Here is a 20,902-nt window from a genome sequence, read left to right as displayed (position 1 = left end):
CCGGTACAGCCAAAAGTATTCCGGCCTCCTCCCTTTTGTGGCCACACTCGCCACCGGGGCTTCGTACAGTAACCTAACCCAACTAACGAACCTGAACCTCCTCAACACTTCCCACAAGTACCCCCACTCCACCCTATCGAAGGCCTTCTCCGCATCCATAGCCGCCACTATCTCACTATCCGGCTGATAACTTGGAATGTGAGAGGCCTGAACGGGCCGGTCAAGAGGGCCCATGTGTTCGTGCAACTGAAGGGACTGAAGGCAGATGTGGTCATGCTCCAGGAGACGCATTTGAGGGTGGCAGACCAGGTTAGGCTGAGAAAGGGGTGGGATTTTCCTCCCTCGCACTTTTCGCTGCTCAAAAACTACTTTTTTCACCGCTCCATTCCTGGTCCAATCCATACAGTGCCGGGGAAATGTTACTGTCACCTTCCCACACTGGGAACCGTTGAACAAATGCCGCTGGGGGCCCTAAAAAGAGCCCAAAAGTCCGTTTCTGTTGGGAGCTGCCGAACGTGCGACTTAGCTCCGCATAGCCGCAACCAGAAGTCTGCCACGCTCCTGATCTTTAGCCACACGGTGTGGAGGGAGCCTGCAGACAGACTGAGGACCTACTCGTGGTGTGCTTCTGGGCCTGGCCACTGTGGCCATGAACAGGTCCAGGTAGCGGGCTGTTCGATCCGACTGTCTGCCCCTATTCTGTGGCTATTTTCACCCCTGGGTATCCTAGGATAGGAGTCTGTGGTGTCTGCCAGTATGTTTGAGGTCTTCCTCAGCCGGTGGGCACCGCGGGGGCAGCAGTGCTTCAGCCCTGGATACAACAATTTAATTTATTCCATATCCTTTGAATTCTTTTTCTCACAGTGCCCTCTTTAAAGGACTTTGAATGAGTTAATTAGTTTATTTGTTATTTAGCTCCTTTTATTGGTTTGAAAGGAGCGTATAAATCCAGGATTAGATTTTATTCCCTGGGCGAGGTGGATTTGGAGACTGACGCCCCAGCCACTCCTCAGGGAGTCATCCCACTGTGGCTGAAGCAGTGTTGAAGGCAGCCTCCACCACCTGACTCTTGTCTCCATGTGGCTAAGGTGCCTGTGATCCTGCTGCCTCAGTTATCGACACAAGGGCAGCCAGCTCAGTCATCAGGGACCTTGCTGTATCCGTGGTGTCCCAGTCAGAGGGGGCAAGGGAAGGGGAGCTGAAACGGAGGTGCCCCTCGAAGGGCCCGGGTGCATTCCTGAGCCATGGGCAACGCTCACCACAAACACCAGGAGGGCAGGATGTGACACTGGAACATCACATGTCAGTGAGTCCTGGATGCAGTGACCGGTGGGGACCATGGTCTTAACAATCTCACTCCTCACCCTTCAGGACAAAGGAGCAGAGACAAGGCAGGAGTAAGGGGTTGCTCTGATGATGGTGACACACATCATTACACTGACAGCCATACAGCAGGAGGAGGTCATTGAAATGGTCATGGTGGCCATTGGGCAGGAAGTCAGCACGGGCGAGATGGGTGTCCATCCGAAAGAGGGTGAAAGGATCTCGCCATCTCCATCTGACAGGGATGGCGCTCCCTTCTCCATGTGACAATACATGTCCAATGCTGTGATACCTCTGAGGGGCAGTTACTTGCGCTATCTCCTCAATCTCTCCTCACTTTGAGATAATGCAGTCGAGAGACAGCAGAGTTATCCTAACCTGATATTTCCCGCAAGGTTGGTTGTCGAGGAACGAGACTCAGCCGGGGAGGGAGATGCATCTGAGGCACCATCAGCAGAGCAGTCAAGCTCTGGGATGGCTAACAGAAATGTGAAAGGATAACCCTCTCCACCAAGACCTCAGTGAGGCCTCATACCAGCTCACAATGCACAATGACCAGCAATTCATGTGTGAGTGAAAGGAAGAGGTGACAGTGGGGGTGGCAACTGTGATCAGATATCATAATAAAAAAATAATAACATGGAAATATCAACAAATTCAAATTGTCCATGCCACAGGCACTGCAATTCTGTAGGGGTTTGATAAATCACACCCTGAATACTGTGGACAGTTTTGTTCTCATTAGCTAAGGAAGGATATATTTATTTTAGAGGGAATCGCTAAACTGATTCTTCGAATGAGGAGAGATTGAGGAGACCAGACCTATACATCTGTTAAAGTTAAGAAGAACGAGAGAGGAACCAGAATTTTCCGGCAGTTGGGTTCTCTGTAACCGCCAGCAGCGCATCCCCGCCCATGGGTTTTCCGGTGGCGTGGGGTGGTTTCAATGGGAATCCCATTGACAAGCGGCGGGAAGAGAGAATCCCACCGCCAGCGAACGGTGCACCGCCCAGTACATGTGCCTGGGGAACCCGGGAATCCTGCCCATAATCTCATTGAAACTCATAAACTTCTTCAGAGGATTAATGGGGTCTCCTGACTGGGTCATCAGGAGCTAGTCATAGTATCAATATAAGTGGTCAACCATTTAGAGATTGAGACAGTGTAGTGTAGAGATAGTCATAGTCTCAGGGAAAGGGATTAACCATTTGGAAATTGAGATAGTGTAGTCTAGAGCTAGTCACAGTCTCAGGAAAAGGGATTAACCATTTGGAAATTGAAATAGTGTAGTCTAGAGCTAGCCCTGGTCTCAGGGAAAGGGATTAACCATTTGGAAATTGAAATAGTGTAGTCTAGAGATAGCCATGGTCTCAGGGAAAGGGATTAACCATTTGGAAATTGAGATAGTGTAGTCACTCTGTCTGTGTGGAGTTTGCATATTCTCCCCGTGTCTGCGTGGGTTTCACCCTCACAACCCAGGTCAGGTGAATTGGCCACACTAAATTTCCCCTTAATTGGATTTTAAAAATTGGGTAGTCTAAATTTTAAAAAAAAGATAGTGTAGTTTAGAGATAGTCATAGTCTCAGGGAAAGGGATTAACCATTTTGAGATTGAGATAGTGTAGTCTAGAGATAGTCACAGTCTCAGGATAATGATTACCATTTAGAGACTGAGATAAACACAATGTTTTCAGTCAGACAGTTGTGAATCTTTGGAATTCTCTACCCCGGGGAACAATGGCACCTCAGTTATTAAGTTTGTTCCAGACAGAGATTGATAGATTGTTGGAACGTATGGAATCACTGGATCTGCTGACAGTGCAGGAAGCTGGAGTTTAGGTAGCTATAGACTTATTGAACGGTGGTGCAGGCTAGTTGTACTGATATTCGTCTTGGGAATGAAAGGGAAAGATTGCTGTATCTATTAAATTTCCCATCCTTGCTGGTGGTGGAGACCGTAAAAGAACTAGGAATTTTGCAGTTTACGGTCTGTGAGTTGACTGTGTTTGTGGGGCATTGTCCCATCTCCTTTTCTTTTCCAGATCAGAGGGTGTGTGGTGGCGAGGCCCTGGCTAAGGTTGAACTCTTCCTGGTCTTCACAGCTCTGCTACAGAAGGTTGGCTTCCATACTCCAGCTGGGGTTACTCACTTGGACTCATTCCACCAGTAGTACCGGTTCCAAAATCTCACCCAGTCTGTGCTGTGTCTCGCTGATAGCCAACACTGGCCTCTCCAAATATCTCGCTGTTGCTTTGTCCGCATGGCAGCAAGTTGACAGCATCACAGCCCATCTCGAACTGACCTGCTACTTTACTGTTTTCTCTGTGAACAGCACTTTATTCCACCATGTCATCTTTGAACAGTGAGAACATTACCAAGAAGCAATTGAGAATTTTCTTCATTGATTTGAAGAAAACAGCAGAAATTCCAATTAGGGGGTCAGGATTCTATTTACAAATCAATTGAGTCTCCAATCCAAACTTGCATTTACAACTCGACCTTATCCTACTTATCAATTTTGGGAAAGCCCCTGCCTTTATATGGAACGTTATGTTAATCGGATCACCAGAAACAGTTTCTTACTGATGGGTTGCAACTCCTGAAAAGTAAAGTCATTATGAAGTGAGCATATGGTAACTAGAATTTATAAGTAAATCTTGCCCTGTTGATGGGTCACCCACGTTAGTCAGACTCTGATTGTAGAGTATTATTATTAACAAAGTTAGGTGGCATTGTAGGCAGCCTAGATGATAGCAGAAAATTGCAGGAAGATATTGACAGACTAGGTGAATGGGCAGAATTATGGCAGATGTCATTTAATGTAAGCAAGTGTGAGATTATCCATTTTGAACCAAAAAAAGGACAGAGCAGAGTACTTTCTAAATGGAAAGAGGTTACACAATAGATGTCCAAAGAGACTTGGGGGTTCAGGTGCATAGGTTGGTAGCACAGTGGTTAGCACTGTTGCTTCACATCGCCATGGTCCCAGATTTGATTCCCGGCTTGGGTCGCTGTCTGTGTGGAGTCTGCGCGTTCTCCCTATGACTGCGTGGGTTTCCTCCTAGTGCTCCGGTTTCCTCCTACAAGTCCCGAAAGACATGCTGTTAGGTAATTAGAACATTCTGAATTCTCCCTCTGTGCACCCGAACAGGTGCCGGAATGTGATGAATAGGGGATTTTCACAGTAACTTCATTGCAGTGTTAATGTAAGCCTACTTGTGACAATAAAGATTATTACTATAAAATGTCACGTACAAGTGCAAAAAATAATCAAAAAGGCTAATGGGATGCTAGCTTTTATATCTCGAGGACTGGAATGTTCAGTCACTTCATTGCAGTGTTAATGTAAGCCTACTTGTGACACTAATAAAGATTGCTATTATTATTAAAGACTCAGGGATTATGCTGCAGCTATACAAAACCCTGATCAACCTCACTTGGAGTACTGTGAGCAGTTCTGGGCACCATACCCGAGGAAGGATATTCTGTAAATGATACCCGGATTACAGGAGAGTTCCAAGGAGAGATTACTCAAATTGGACCTGTTTTCACTGAAATTTAGAAGGTTAAGAGATGATCTGATCGAAGTGTTCAATATATTAACAGGGGGAGACAGGGTAGATCAAGATAAACTATTTCCACTGGTTGGAGATTCTAAAACTAGGGGGCATCATCTAAAAATTAGGGCTAGACTATTCAGGAGAAATGTTAGGAAGCACTTCACTCAAAGGGTGGTTGATGTTTGGAACTCGCTCCCACAAGCAGCAGTTGAAACTAGATCAGTTGTTAATTTTAAATCTTAAATATATTTTTGTTATGTAAAGATATTATGGGATACGGGCCCGTATGGAGTTAGGTCACAGATCAGCCAAGGTCTCATTAAATGACTGGACAGGCTCTAGGGGCTGAATGGACTACTCCTGTTCCTATGTCCCCATGTTTATTGGTGTAGCGGAAAACACATGTCTGTCAGATTGATATTGACTTGCTGAATAAATAAAAACAAGTATTCCAACTCGAATTATGTGAAATGATGTTTCAAAGTGCAGAGCGGAGTGGCTTGATGGGTTCAGTATGTTGGAGCAGTTAATGCTGTTTCAGTTATTTTTATTCTCTTGGGCAGTCTCATTGTTGATTGATTGAGGTGTCAATAATGTGGATTTCAGAGATCAAAGTCCTGAATTGTGCAGAGATATCAAACAGATTTATCACAGAATATTCAGACACCACCTGAACACGGATCCTGGATTCCAGCCATCTCCAGTCATGTTCAGTACCCAGTGTCCAATCTGTATCCTATGCACCTGAACCCCCAAGTCTCTTTGGACATCTATTGTGTAACCTCTTTCCATTTAGAAAGTACTCTGCTCTGTCCTTTTTTTGGTTCAAAATGGATAATCTCAATTCAGAATATTGCTGAAAGGTGGGATCACTTATTTACATGCTAGCCGACCTTAAACACAAGGGGGGGGGAAATGAAGTTAAACTGCAACTGGATACAGATTGGACACTGGCTACTGAACATGACTAGAGATGGCTGGAACCCAGGATCCATGTTCAGGTGGTGTCTGAATCCATGGATTATCAGGATCAGAGTGACCTCCTGGCATAGTTTTCAATTGTCTATGGGGATCAGAGAGGAATATCCCAGAGTTTTTGCTGAAATGAGCCTCGGTTTTCAATCTGTTTTCTTGTCTCTCCAGGAGGTAACACAGTCTCAGCTGGGCTGGGGAAGTCAATATATTTTGCTGCATTTGTGTGGGACAGACTGGGTGGACCAGAGGATCGTTTCCTGTTTTATTTTTCATTTGTTCTGGTGTTTTATTTCGATTATTTAAACTTGATAAGTTTGTGATGGAATTAAACATGGAAGAAAAGTTCATGAACTGAGTGTGTGGACTGATTTGTACAGGAATCCTAGTGAGGAACAGATAGAAAAAGAGCTGGATTCTCTAATGATGACAGTCTGGGGATTATAACTGGGTTCAGCTGCTGACTGGGTGGAATCTGTGAGGTGCACAGCAGGCAGGGCCCAGATACAATGCACAGAGTCTTGACTGACCCACATTTTGTACATTTCGATTAGATCCAACAAACTTGTCTCATCCGGTAGAACAGAATCAACTCGCTCGCTGTTGCCCCACCACCCGGGGATGCTGTCCTGGGGACGTGACCATTTCAGGAAAACTCTCGGCAATTCTTCCCCTTTTCCCTGAGGTTCCAGGAGAGTCGTGTTACAATGGAACCCAACCTGGAACTCTATGGAACTGGCAAAGTTCTCTCAGGAAATGGTCACATTTCCATTGAAGAGACTGTAGTGAGCCCACCCTCACCACATGTTGCTGAGGTTTCTACCAGAACATGTCGACCCTGTGACAAGTCGTACCATCTTGTTTACTGCAGCCAGGCTGTCAAAACTAAGAGAGCTGGGTGGAGAATGACAGAACAGAACATTGAAGACAAGTCTTAATTTGTTTCAGAAATAAAAGAAAATTACTGCAGATGCTGGAATCTGAAACCAAAGAGAAAATGCTGAAAAATCTCAGCAGGTCTAGAAGCATCTGTAGGGAGAGAAAAGAGATAACGTTTCGCGTCCAGATGACCTTTTCTCAAAGCTAAAAGACAGAGAAAGTGGGAAATATTTATACTGTGGAGTGAGAGAATGAAAGATGAGTCATAGCCACAGAAACCCAGGGAAACAGGGTGCTAATAGACACAGAAACCAAGGGAAAGAGTGTTAATGGCAGCCCCCAGAGAGAACAAAAGGAGTGAAAGGTCAAACAGCAGAGAAACTAACATCAGAGGGTAAACTGTGACAGATGTAGATGTGGGGGGAGGGGAAGGGGAAGCAAAGGGAAGAATAGGTAAGGAAAGGGGGACAAGATAGGCGGGGGGGGGGGGTAAATATATATAAAGAAAGACAAGAAAGAAAGAAATGGTAAAAGACAGTTAAAATGAAATGGAATGAAAACAAAGGGGTCGAGCTGGGGAAGAGCTAATCATCCCAATTCGATGTTGAGACCGGAAGGCTGTAGCGTGCCTAACTGGAAGATGAGATGTTGTTCCTCCAGTTTGCGTTGAGCTTCACTGGAACATTGCAGCAGGCCAAGGACAGACATGTGGGCAATGGAGCAGGGTCTTGTGTTAAAATGGCAAGCAGCGGGAAGGTCAGGGTCCTGAATGCACAGACAGAAGGTGCTCAGCAAAGCGATCACCCAGTCTGCGTTTGGTCTCTCCAATATAGAGGCGACTACTTTGGGAGCAGCAAATGTAATAGGCCAAATTGAAAGAGATGCAAGTGAAACGCTGCTTTACCTGGAATGAGTGTTTTGGGCCTGGGATGTTAAGCATGGAAGAGGTAAAGGGACAGGTGTTACACCTTGTGCGATTACATGGGAAGATGCCATGGGTGATGGGAGAGGTGTTGGGTATGGTGGAGGAGTGGACTAGATTATCTCGGAGGGAATGGTCTCTGCGGAATCCTGACAGAGGAAGTGAAGGAAAAATGTATTTGGTGATGGCATTTGCATACGGAGGCTGGTGGGGTGAAATGTGAGAACAAGGAGGACTCTATCTTTGTTCTGGCAGGGGATGGACCGCACACTGTTGAGGGCCCTGCCCACAACTGTAGGTGGGAAATCACGATTGAGGAAGAAGGAACACATTTTTGAGGCCCCATTTTGGAAAGTGGCATCATCAGAACAAATGCGATGAAGGCGAAGGAGCTGAGAGAAAGGGATGGAGTCCTTACAGGGTGTGTGCGCACCCAATGTGGTCTCCTCTATATTGGAGAGACCAAACGCAGACTGGGTGATCACTTAGCTGAGCACCTTCTGTCTGTGCGCATTCAGGACCCGGACCTTCCCGTTGCTTGCCATGTAGATGTGGGGGAGGTTTAAGGGGCTGGTTTAGCACACTGGGCTAAATCGCTGGCTTTTAAAGCAGACCAACAACACGGTTCAATTCCCGTAACAGCCTCCCCGAACAGGCGCCGGAATGTGGCGACTAGGGGCTTCATTGAAGCCTACTTGTGACAATAAGCGATTTTCATTTCATTTCATTTCCATTTTAACACAACACCCTGCTCCCATGTCTGTCCTTGGCTTGCTGCAATGTTTCAGTGAGGCTCAATGCAAACTGGAGGAGCAACATCTCATCTTCCGGTTAGGCACGCTACAGCCTTCCGGTCTCAACATCGAATTCAACAACTTCAGATGATTAGCTCTACCCCACCTCGACCCCTTTGTTTTCATCCCATTTCATTTTAACTGTCTTTTACCATTTCTTTCTTTCTTGTCTTTCTTTATGTATATTTACCCCCTTATCTTATCCCCCTTTCTTTACCTTTTATCCCCTTTGCTTCCCCCACATCTGCATTTGTCACAGTTTACCCTCTGATGTTAATATCTCTGCTGTTTGGCCTTTCACATCTTTTGTTCTCTCTGGGAACTACCATTAGCACTCTTGCCCCTTGGTTTCTGTGGCTATTAGCATGCTGTTCCCTTGGTTTCTATGGCTATGACTCATCTTTCATTCTCTCACCCCACAGTATTAATATTTCCCACTTTCTCTATCTTTTAGCTTTGACAAAAGGTCATCTGGAATCTCTTTTCTCTCCCTACAGATACTGCCAGACCTGCTGAGATTTTCCAGCATTTTCTCTTTGGTTTATTTATTTCAAGCACGGTTACTGTATTAATTGTTCTGTATCTATATTAAACACAACTTTAAAAACAGATTTTTCAGACCTTTGCGAATAGTGAGGTGAGGCAGCAACGACACCAGACGGACAGTATCTGCATTACAGGCAGCTTTCCAGGTGGGGGGGGTTCAAGTCCTTTAAGGATAACACGCAAGGAAGAGGGTAAACTCAATATAAATGCAGACTTTTCTCGAGAGGAACAGTCCAACATATAACTGCAATTGTTGGGAAGAATTGAGCTGTCCCAATGATAACAAATCTGAACAGGGTGACATTATGACGGAAAATTGTGTTTGTGTGACTGTGAGAGCTGGTGCTTGATATGGGGTGACAATGTGCAAGCATTATTTAACATATTTATTTGGTAGGGGAAAGCCAGTGATCAGACAAGTTGATCTCTTAAGAGGATTGCATTCTGGGTGTGCTGATTACAGAATTTGTGGTAGTGGAGAACTGTATTCGTGCTCTCCCTTGGGTTTCGCTTTTTGTTGCCCAGTACCTTTTCTCCAGAGGCACTGAGCATTTATGGAAGAACTGTGCATTTTCCAACACCCCTTTACTAATCTTGACACCTGGTCCACTGCAGGGAAAGCTACCAAACATTAAAGCAGAAAATGTTGCAAAAATTCACAGGTATGGCAATATCTGGGTGGAGAGGGGAACAGCAAATAAGAGTGGAAGGCTCAGTATCTCTGGAGATATTCTCTGGAGGAACATTCAAACAAGTACTGCAATACTTGGGAAAGAATTGACCTGTTACAGTGGCAGCAGATTCTGAACAGGGCGACATTATGAATTTTCAAACGGAGTGGGTATTTTTCCCTTGCTATTTATCATATGGGCCGGTTTAGCTCAGTGGGCTAGACAGCTGGATTGTGATGCAGAACAAGGCCAGCAGTGCGGGTTTAATTCCCGTACCGGCTTACCCGAACAGGTGCCAGAATGTGGCAACTAGGGGTTTTTCACAGTAACTTCATACTTGTGACAATAAAAGATTATTATTATTGATGCTGTCCTCACTCTTAACATAGAACATAGAAAATACAGCACAGAACAGGCCCTTCGGCCCACGATGTTGTGCCGAACCTTTGTCCTAGATTAATCATAGATTATCATTGAATCTACAGTGCAGAAGGAGGCCATTCGGCCCCCTGAGTCTGCACCAGCTCTTGGAAAGAGCACCCTACCCAAACTCAACACCTCCACCCAACACCAAGGGCAATTTGGACATTAAGGGCAATTTATCATTGGCCAATTCACCTAACCCGCACATCTTTGGACTGTGGGAGGAAACCGGAGCACCCGGAGGAAACCCACGCAGACACGGGGAGGACGTGCAGACTCCACACAGACAATGACCCAAGCCGAAATCGAACCTGGGACCATGGATCTGTGAAGCAATTGTGCTATCCACAATGCTACCGTGCTGCCCTTAAGAACAAATAAATCTACACTATATAATTTTCCCGTAATCCATGTACCTATCCAACAGCTGCTTGAAGGTCACTAATGTTTCCGACTCAACTACTTCCACAGGCAGTGCATTCCATGCCCCCACTACTCTCTGGGTAAAGAACCTACCTCTGATATCCCTCCTATATCTTCCACCTTTCACCTTAAATTTATGTCCCCTTGTAATGGTGTGTTCCACCTGGGGAAAAAGTCTCTGACTGTCTACTCTATCTATTCCCCTGATCATCTTATAAACCTCTATCAAGTCGCCCCTCATCCTGTTGAATTCCTGATGATTTCCTACTTGCTTGTGTAGTAGCGCCCATCCGTCAGCAGAGGGTGGCGTTGCATAACTAATAATCACAAGATAGAGAAACAGGTTGGAGGAAAAGACATTGACAGTTTTTAAAATTCATTCACCCAGAAAAATGATCTTTCATTACAGCAGCCAGTTGTTTCTGAGACTACGTTAGGCTCTGAGCGCCAATGGCTGCATTCTAATTTGTCAATGGGGAATAATGGTGGGTGGTCCTACCCAGACTGCACGGCGCTTGTGAATTTGGTCCATCAGTTTGGGTTCTGCCAGGGTCACTCAGCTCCTGACCTTATTACAACCTTGGTTCAAACATGGACAAAAGAGCTGAATGCCAGAGTTGAGGTGAGAGTGCGTGTCCTTGAAGCAAACAGTGGAACCAAGTGGAGAGAAGTGAAAGGAGAGAAAATATAGATAGAAAAAAAAAGTGATAACTGGAGTGAGGGAGAGAGAGAGAGAATAGTAAAGTTATTGAAATTGGGAGAATAAGTCACAAAGGAACAGAACCAGAAAGAGAGACTGTAAGAGTGAGAGGTAGAGACAGAGACAGAGCGAGAAAGAGAGATTGAGATTGAGACAGAGCGACACACAGAGAGAGGGAGAGAGACAGGTTTAATGCAGCAGACAGTGAAGAAACAGAGGAATAATCAACTCGAAGAAACAGAGACCTGGAGACTGAGCTAATTTATTGTCTCTCTTTCCCCACTAAGTTTGATACTTGTCCAACTGACACTTCTTCTTAGTGAGGTCCTGGTTGGATTTTAAATCACTAACTTGAAATGGAAGCAATTTTGTTCCAGAATGTCAGATATGAGACAAGCATTCACTTCTCCTTTCCCCACCCTCAACCCCTGATCCCCACCATCACCCCTGATCCCCACACTCACCCCATGATCCCCACCATAATTCCTTCCCCTGCTCCTGATCCCCTTTCCTATCCCCTCCCCCACCCCTGAACCCCTTCCCCACCCCCGATGTCCTTCCACCCACTGAAACTCTTCCCCTCTGCCGATTCCACTCCACTTCGCACCCTCTAAATATCTTGATACTCTGCTAGCCCCATTCTGACAAAGAAATTCCCTTCCTCTGCAGACAGAGCATATGCCGTTCCCCCTCCCAGGTCCCCTTCCCCCAACAGTAAAACCCTTCCCAAAACACAACCATCTCCCCACCCAATAGAGCCTTTCCATACCTTCCCCTTCTACTGAAAATCTCCCACCCACTGGACCCTTTCCCCACCCTCTGAATCCCCTCCTCCAGCCCCTCAATTACTTCCTCACCTTTGAACCACTTAATCAGCTGCTAATGTCATTGCTCTTTCCCTGAACCATTGTCCAGCTCCTGAACCAACTCCCCAGCTTCTGAATCAATTTTTTGTAATTTTCAACCACTTCCAGACCCTCTGCTCCTTGAGCACACCCCGGTATTTGTGAGATATTTTGAACTGTGAATGATCAGAGTGTTGACACTGTGGGACTCCTGTCATATTTTAGACCATTTCTCAATGGTTATTGATGCACGATCAATGACCACTAAAGCGAGGTTGTAGTCCAATTGAAGGCTTTATTAAGCTAGATGTTTCCCCCAGCAGCTCAGGTACAGAATGAGGGCTGCTGGGGCGGCATGGGTTCTTATACCCTGCCAATCAGGGCGGAGCTATCATACACTCTAACCAATAGAAAGCATACAGTTTCCACCAATGGTGCTTTAGCCTATCAGGTACCGTAACACCTATAGTACCACAGTTATTATGAACTTTCAGTGTTTCCCTGCACAGACCTGCCTGGGAAATTCCATTTCCTGGAATTCCTACATCTTTTCCCAGCGTCATTCCACCCCAGCTACCTGACACGCTAATCATAGAGGAAATTGACAGGGATATGAAGCCGTGATTAATTCAGTAAGTTTTATTTCTGATTACATCACATTATTCAGACAGCAGTAATACAGGGTCAGGGGAGTGAAGCGATCAAACAGAGGCTGTTTCCCAGGAACAAAACTTCATTCAGTGAGACCGGGGATAGCTCGGGATGTTGGCAATCCTCACTGGATCTTTCATATCCTCACACAACATCGCATTTTCATATAAAAGTTGCAAAGAGGATCTTCAGCTTTCTTTTTGGAAAAACATTCTCCACAAATGTGTTTAAAGTCCCCACATGTTGCCTCCCTCACTGAAATTTAGAATGAAGAATGAAGTGAGTGAGATACGTATACACCGAGGAGGAGAGAAGAATGAGGAAACATGAAGCTGGTTCTGTCACTGTTACTGTGTCTGACTCTGAACCAAACATCAACCTTAACTCTGACCGAAGGAGAGAACTGAGGGCTAGAGCAGATCTGGGAACAATTGGGAATATTATAGAGGATTGGTTACAGTTTAGTAGGTCTTAATTAAGTCGGCATCGTCCTAAATAGGTTAACTGTACGTCCTTATTTCATTACAAGATTATGGACAAAAATACAGAAAATGGTCTAGGCTACGAATTGTTTCCATGCTTGCTTCCGCACACGGCTCAGTCTGACACTACATTGACTGCGAGGGTCATGTGATCTCTTACATCACTGTGTGAGTGATACTGTACTCGAGTCTTATGTTCACCCTTTATGTACCACACTCTTACAATACAATCAGTAAGTAAAATCGCCATAGTCCCAGATGACCACAGGCTGCTTTCCCCTTTGAGGGGAAGATCTGACTGGTGGTGATTTAACCGGAGGATCACCAAACATCAAGCAAGGATCAAGGTTGAGAAGGCGGGACCTTCATGAATTGCCGCAGCCTGTATGGGAATTAAACTGCACTGTTGCCCTCACTATGCATCATAAACCAGCTGTCCAGCCAACTGAGCTAATTAGCTCATAGTAAACATCCACTAACAGTCAGTGAGATTTGACAGAAGGAGAGTGTTTCTGGCAGAACTTCCAGCTCTTCACGTAATATCCCAGATATTCCCTGTCCGAGGAATATGTCAACATGTCAATATATCAGTTTAATGCTTCATCCAAAGCATGACACCCACAACAGTGCAGCACTACCGCAGTGCTGGACTGTATGTACTGGAGTGGGACATCAATCCACAACAATGCAGCACTCCCGCAGTGTTGGGTTCTATGGACTGGAGTGGGACATCAACTAACTGCAATGCAGCACTCCTGCAGTGCTGGGCTGTATGCACTGGAGTGGGACATGAATCCTGTAATAATCCACAGGAAGCAGGGGTTCCGTCACCACACCAGCATTTATTTGCAGTAACTTATATACAAGAGCAGCTCCAAACAGTGCTGCTAGCATTCCAGTCAACTTAAGACTGCCTCACAAAGCCTACACAGGTGCTTCTCTGGGCCCATACTCCAATTGGCCAACCAATAATGCCAATTGGAGGTCATTACACCCCCCCCCCCCCCGTCCCCCCCCACACCCCCTCCCCACCCTCCCCCACTGATCTGTTTGGATCAGCTGCTAACACTCAACCACTCAGAGAGTGACTAAACCATCAGGGGATGTACCTGTGGAACTGGTTCTTTTTTAATTCGCCAATCTTTCTTCTCATCTGATGATCACCATCACTTGACAAATCAAACCATGACATTAAAAATAATAAAATTGTTTAACAATTAAACTATCTAAGCAATTTTTGGTGAGAGATCAGAGATATTTACAGACCTGTATGATCTGAGCTACCATCCGGCTTTGCTCCGGTTGGGTTGGACTGAGTCAGCACCAGAATAACCAGCACAAAGAGCAGCCCTTTCATCATCTTCAGCGGAGTTTCTTCGATTCAGAATGCTAGTGTAGAAATATTCTGTCTCTAATGTTGGAGTGTTTGCTGCTTTTATAATCACACACCACCAAGGGCGTGTCTGCTTTCTGCTGACTTCTTTGAATGAAGGTCTTTCCATTTCTGCTCCCTCTTCATTTCCATGATTGTAACATCCAACCAAGCACGACCGACACTGCTGGTTGGCTGAACACTTGGAATGGTCCCAGCAGAGTGTCTGTGCCTAGTGTTCCAGTTAATGGGATTAACTTTTATTTGTCTATCTTATCTCAGCCTGTCAAAATCTTGTACACATCTATCAGATTTCCCATCAACCCTCTTTGATACAACGAGAGCACCGCCATTTTCTCCAACCAAACCTTACAAACAAGGAGCAAGACTGGGCCATTTGGCCTTTTGAGACTTCTCCGCCATTTAATAAGATCATGGCTGATCTGATAGTGACCTCAAATCTGCATTCCGCGTACTCCCTGATTACCTTCCATCCCCTTGCTGACCAAGAATCTATCCACCTTTGCCTTAAAAATATTCAAGTACTCTGCCTCCACAAACTTTGCAGAAAGTGAGTTCCAAAAACCTATAAATTCTAGATATTATTTGAACTTTAATATTAATCACGTTCATTTAAGAGTTTAGATTTTTGGCACCGGGCGATAAGTTTGGTGAAGTAACTGAGGAACTCTTTAATAAGTTGGAGATTTGTACCTGTCAAAGACAGGGCCGGACTTGACCAGCGTACTGTGGCTTTTGCTTTCCGGTTCGGCATTGGGCTCAGGTTGACACTGGCACGCCGGGATTGTCCCCTACCCAGTGGGGCAGGGGTTCCCGGCGGGATGGAGTGGCGGGAACCACTCCGGCGTCGGGCCGCACCTTTAGGGGCCAAGCCCTCACCTTTAGGGACTAGGCCAGTGCCGGAGTGGTTGGCGTGCCGTCGGCTGGTGGGAAAGGCCTTTGGCGCCACGCCAGCCGGGGCCGAAGAGACTGCGCCGGGCGGTGGAAGTCCGCACATTCGCGGGAGCGTCAGCGGCGGCTGACGTCATCCCCGCGCATGCGCAGGGGGGGTGTCACTTCTGCATCGGCCATCGCGGACGCTGTGACCGAGGCGGAATGGAAAGAGAGCCCCCACGGCACAGGCCCGCCCAAGGATCGGTGGGCCCCGATCGCGGGCCAGGCCACTGTGGGAGCACTCCCCGGGGACAGATCGGTCCGCGCCCCCCCCCCCCCCACCCCCCCCCAGGACCCTGAAGCCCGCCCGCCCGCGCCGCCAGTCCCGCCGGTAAGGTAGGTGGTTCTATTCATGCCGGCGGGACTGGCATGACAGCAGCGGGACTTTGGCCCATCGTGGGCCGGAGAATCGCCGGGGTGGGGGGGGGGGCCGACCGGCGCAGCGCAATTCCCACCCCCGCCGAATTTTCGGTCCCGGAGAATTCGGGGGCCGGCGGGGGCGGGATTCCCGCCCTGGGTCTCTCAGTAACTCTGCTTCCCTCTGGACTGCAATCACTTGCTGTGCAACTTGCTCAGTGAAAGCTGCTGCTTATTAATCAAAGACACAAACAACAGCATGCTCAATGATGTTATTACATTCTGATTGGCCCAAATGAGGCAGGGCTAATTCTTAATTGGCTTAAGGGTGCGCGATCAATCTGATCGAGGATTGTGTGCTGGGGGGTGATAGTGACGAATGTGATATAAAATAGTTACTTTAGAGATATTAGTTAATGTAATGTAGAGGTAGGCCAGTTTAATTCTGGTGAGTTCACAGACAAAGGATTTCAGACCGCATGGAAAAGCAGGAATAGGTGTGTCCACCAAAGCAGGAGAAAAGGATGCTGGGTAATAGGGGCCAGAGGAAGGGATTGGAAGTGAGCCAATCAGAATAGATCAACAGGTCAGGAGGGATATAGGATGACCTATGGACATCGTGTATGTGAAACTTGATGCCATTTGAATGTATCAGTACAGATTCCTTTGTTCCATATCCTCACTTGATTCCAGAAGTCCATGGAGCACAATGTGCTTCGTGTTCCTGAGAATTGAGGAACGCTTGCAAGCTAAATAAAATAACTAATGCTGTACCTGCAAATCCATCTCGACTTTTATTGAGGCCAGACTGACGGGTAAAGAAACTTGGGATTCTACAATAGGGGAGGACCAGCTGGGGTTTGTTAAGGGGAGGCATCTGTCAGCCAACATCAGGAGGTTACTGAATGTTGTAATGATGCCCCCGGAGGGACGAAGTGTGGAGGTGGTGGTTGCCATGGATGCGGAGAAGGCCTTTGATCGATCGAAGGAGTGGGACTATTTGTGGGAGGTGCTGGGGCAGTTTGGGTTTGAACAGGGGTTTGTGGACTGGGTCCGGTTACTGTATCAGGCAACGGTAACGAGTGTGCGGACAAACTGGGTGAGCTCGGAATATTTCAGGCTGCACCAGGGGAAGGTGCAGGGATGTCCACCCTCCCCATTGCTCTTTGTCTTGGCTATAGAGCCACTGGCAATGGTGGTGGGAATGTCAAGGGAATGGCAGGGAATAGTACGGGGGGTGGGGCATGGGGTCCCGCTGTATGTGGATGACTTGCTGCTGTATATTTTGGTCTTGGGGGGGTTATGAGGATTTTGGAGGAATTCGGCCGGTTCCCCGGGTATAAATAGAATATGGGGAAGAACAAGGTTTTTCCGATCCAGGAGAGGAGGCTGTGGTAATTGCTATTTAGAGTGGTGGGGGCGAATTTTCAGCACTTAGGCATTCAGATGGCGCGGGGGTGGGAGACAGCTGCACAAGCTGAATTTGGCACGGCTGGTGGAGCAGACGAAGGGGATTTTAGGAAGTGGGATGTGCTCCCGCTGTCACTGGAAGGATGGGTGCAAACGGTGAAAATGAAGGTCCTCCAAGGTTCTTATTTGGGTTCCGGAAAAGTCGTAAAAACCTTTTTCGCTAAATCCCGCACCTGCATATACCTGAACATCGGTCAGGCTCCCGGAAGGCCCGACCCGGCCCCTGACCACGATACCCGACCCGACACGGAGAGGTCCACCCAGCACCCCAATCTACCGGAAGTTGGAGAAGAGGAGAATCAACGTGGAGGCCTGACCAGCCCTACTCCAAGGCCTCATTCCAGGAATGCCCGACCAGACCACCAACGCTGGAACCGTACACATGATCCAGCCCAACCTGACCCAGGAAGACCCTGCCAGTGACCCAAACCCCCAGAACAGTGAAGACCCAACACTGAGGATTTGAACATGCTGAAAGGTAGACACGTCGCCGCGGAAACCGGGGGCAGACCAGATCGCGAACATGCTCCCTGGCAACCCTGAAATCACAACCAGCGCTTGGGACCCTGCCAGACGCAACCACGTACCTTCCACAAGGTCTGACTTCTCCTATCAGATCCCGGAACCATCCAGAAGCAGCCGCCGACCAAGGAAGCGAGGGAACCGCGGCGGTCTGCAGGTGAGACTAAAACAACGCGGTTTCAAGTCTCCTCTCCCCAGCATACCTCTGGCAAACGTCCACTTGATTGAAAACATGCTGGATGAGCTTAATGCTAGACTTATGTCTCAGAGGGAAATAAGAGACTGTTGTGTGATCTGTTTCACAGAGATATGGCTCACTCTTGCCTCACCGGACTGTGCCATACAACCTGCGACTTCTCAATATGCTGGATGAACCGCACGGTGGCATCGGGCAAAGTGAAGGGTGGAGGGGTTTACCTCCTCATCAACTCCTCCTGGTGCTCAGATGTGGCAACCCTGGCAACCTACTGATCCCCGGACCTGGAATACCTGACTGTGAAGTGCCGCCCACACTACCTTCCATGTGAGTTCACTTCTGCCATCATCATAGTGGTCTACATCCTACCCCAAGCGGAAGTGAAGAAGGCGCTGGATGAATTGTACACGGCTATAAATAATAAAGAAGCAGAACACCCTGAGACCTTGTTCATTGTGGCCGGGGACTTCACAAGCCAACCTCAAGAGTGTACTGCCAAGGACCTCCGGTTGCGACTATGCTGTGCTAAGTTCTGGCAGCTCCCGCCAGAAACGGACTTTTGGGCTCTTTTGAGAGGCCCCAGCGGCATTTGTTCGACGGTTCCCAGTGTGGGAAGGTGACAGTACGATTTCCCCGGCACTGTATGGTGTCCAGGAGTGGAGCGGTGAAAAAAGTAATTCTGGTGCAGCGAAAAATGCGAGGGAGGAAAGCCAAGATGGCGGCGGGTGGAGACCAGGCAGCATGGGCGCAGTGGGCGCAAGAGCAGCAGGAGTTTCTCAAGCGCTGCTTCGCGGAATTGAAAGCAGAGCTGCTGGAGCCGATGAAGGCTTCGATCGACAATCTGGTCGAGACCCAGAAGGCCCAAGGGGCGGCGATCCGGGAGGTGCGGCAGAAGGCCTCGGAGAATAAGGACAAGATATTGGGCCTGGCAGTGAAGGTGGAGGCGCACGAGGCACTGGATAAGAAATGGCAGGAGATGATCGAGGACATAGAGAATCGGTCGAGAAGGAAGAATCTGCGGATTCTGGGTCTCCCGGAGGGAATGGAGGGGTCGGATGCTGGAGCATATGTGGTCACGATGCTGAACACGTTGATGGGCACGGGTGCCTTCACAAGGCCCCTGGAGCTGGATGGGGCCCACCGAGTCCTGGCGAGGAGGCCCAAGTCCAACGCCCCCTGATCTGGCTGATAACTTGGAATGTGAGAGGCCTGAACGGGCCAGTCAAGAGGGCCCGTGTGTTCGCGCACCTGAAGGGACTGAAGGCAGATGTGGTTATGCTCCAGGAGACGTATTTGAGGGTGGCAGATCAGGTTAGGCTGAGAAAGGGGTGGGTAGGGCAGGTTTTCCACTCGGGTTGGACGCAAAGAATCGAGGGGTGGCGATTTTGGTGGGGAAGTGGGTATCGTTTGAGGCGCTGAACATCGTGGCAGACAATGGAGGTAGGTATGTGATGGTGAGTGGTAAGCTGCAGGGGGTGCGGGTGGTATTAGTGAATATATATGCCCTGAATTGGGACGATGCCGGATTTATGCGGCGCATGTTGGGCCGGATTCCGGACCTGGAGGAGGGAGCTTGATAATCGGGGGGGACTTCAACACGGTACTGGATCCAGCATTGGACCGCTCCAGGTCCAGGACGGGTAAGAGGCCGGTGGCGGCCAAGGTGTTGAGGGGCTTTATGGACCAGATGGGAGGAGTGGACCCATGGAGGTTTGTCAGACCGGGGGCCAGGGAATTTTCTTTTTTTCCCCACGTCCATAAAGCCTACTCCCGGATAGACTTCTTTGTTATGAGCAGGGCACTAATTCCGAGGGTGGAGTGCACGGAGTATTCGGCCATAGCCATCTCAGACCATGCCCCGCATTGGGTGGAGCTGGAGCTAGGGGAGGAGAGGGACCAGTGCCCACTGTGGCGCCTGGAGGTGGGCTTGCTGGCGGATGAGGAGGTGAGCGGGCGGATCCAGGGGGTGCATTGAAAGCTATCTAGAGGCTAACGATAATGGGGAGGTGCAGGTGGGGGTGGTCTGGGAGGCGCTGAAGGCGGTGATTAGGGGAGAGCTAATCTCCACTGGGGCCCACAAGGAGAAGAAGGAGAGGAGAGAGAGGGAGAGATTGGTGGGGGAGATTTTAAGGGTGGATAGGAGGTATGCAGAGGTCCCCGAGGAGTGTCTATTCAAGGAGCGACGAAGCCTCCAGGCCGAGTTCGACCTGTTGACCACCAAGAAGGCAGAGGTGCAGTGGAGGAAAGTGCAAGGGGCGGTGTATGAGTACGGGGAGAAGGCTAGCCGGATGTTGGCACACCAGCTTCGGAAGCGGGAGGCAGCGAGGGAGATTGGGGGAGTTATGGATAAAGGGGGGAACACTGTGCGGAGTGCGGTGGGAATAAATGGGGTATTTAGAGACTTTTATTAGGGGCTGTATAGGTCTGAGCCCCCGACGGAGGAGGGGGGGGGGATGCGTTGATTTTTGGACCGGCTGAGGTTCCCGAGGGTAGAGGAGGGGCAGGTGGCGGGGCCTGGGGCACCGGTAGAGCTGGAGGAGCTAAGGGGCTGGGGAGTATGCAGGCGGGAAAGGCACCGAGGCCAGATGGGTACCCGGTGGAATTTTACCGGAAGTACATGGACCTGCTGGGCCCTCTATTAGTGAGGACTTTCAATGAGGCGAGGGAGGGGGGGGGGCCTACACCCAACGATATCCAGGGCGCTGATCTCGAAGCGGGACAAGGACCCATTACAGTGTGGGTCGTATAGGCCAATCTCTCTCCTTAACGTGGACGTGAAGCTGTTAGCGAAGGTGTTGGCTACCAGAATTGAGGACTGTGTCCCGGGGATGATTCACAAG

At 48.4% G+C, this 20,902-nt stretch overlaps 1 protein-coding gene and 2 long non-coding RNA genes across 3 annotated transcripts in view; 1 reads left to right on the top strand and 2 right to left on the bottom strand.

Annotated features, from left to right (window-relative positions):
• Positions 1-9,139, bottom strand: part of LOC140389223 (uncharacterized) — a 28,101-nt gene extending 18,962 nt beyond the window's left edge. The window contains exon 1 of the long non-coding RNA XR_011934294.1: positions 9,072-9,139. This is a non-coding gene — a long non-coding RNA (uncharacterized lncRNA). The remainder of the gene's footprint in view (positions 1-9,071) is intronic.
• Positions 1-20,902, top strand: part of LOC140389196 (uncharacterized) — a 150,286-nt gene that overhangs the window by 30,096 nt on the left and 99,288 nt on the right. The window lies entirely within an intron of this gene.
• Positions 12,683-14,686, bottom strand: LOC140389220 (uncharacterized). The gene is made up of 2 exons (XR_011934289.1): positions 14,458-14,686; positions 12,683-12,964 (listed from the first exon to the last, which is right to left on the bottom strand). It is a non-coding gene; the product is annotated as an uncharacterized lncRNA (long non-coding RNA).

Source organism: Scyliorhinus torazame, chromosome 14, assembly GCF_047496885.1.
Source record: "Scyliorhinus torazame isolate Kashiwa2021f chromosome 14, sScyTor2.1, whole genome shotgun sequence".
NCBI lineage: Eukaryota > Metazoa > Chordata > Chondrichthyes > Carcharhiniformes > Scyliorhinidae > Scyliorhinus > Scyliorhinus torazame.
The sequence above is the reverse complement of the archived record's forward strand: the minus strand, read 5'-3'. Positions and strand labels throughout refer to the sequence as shown.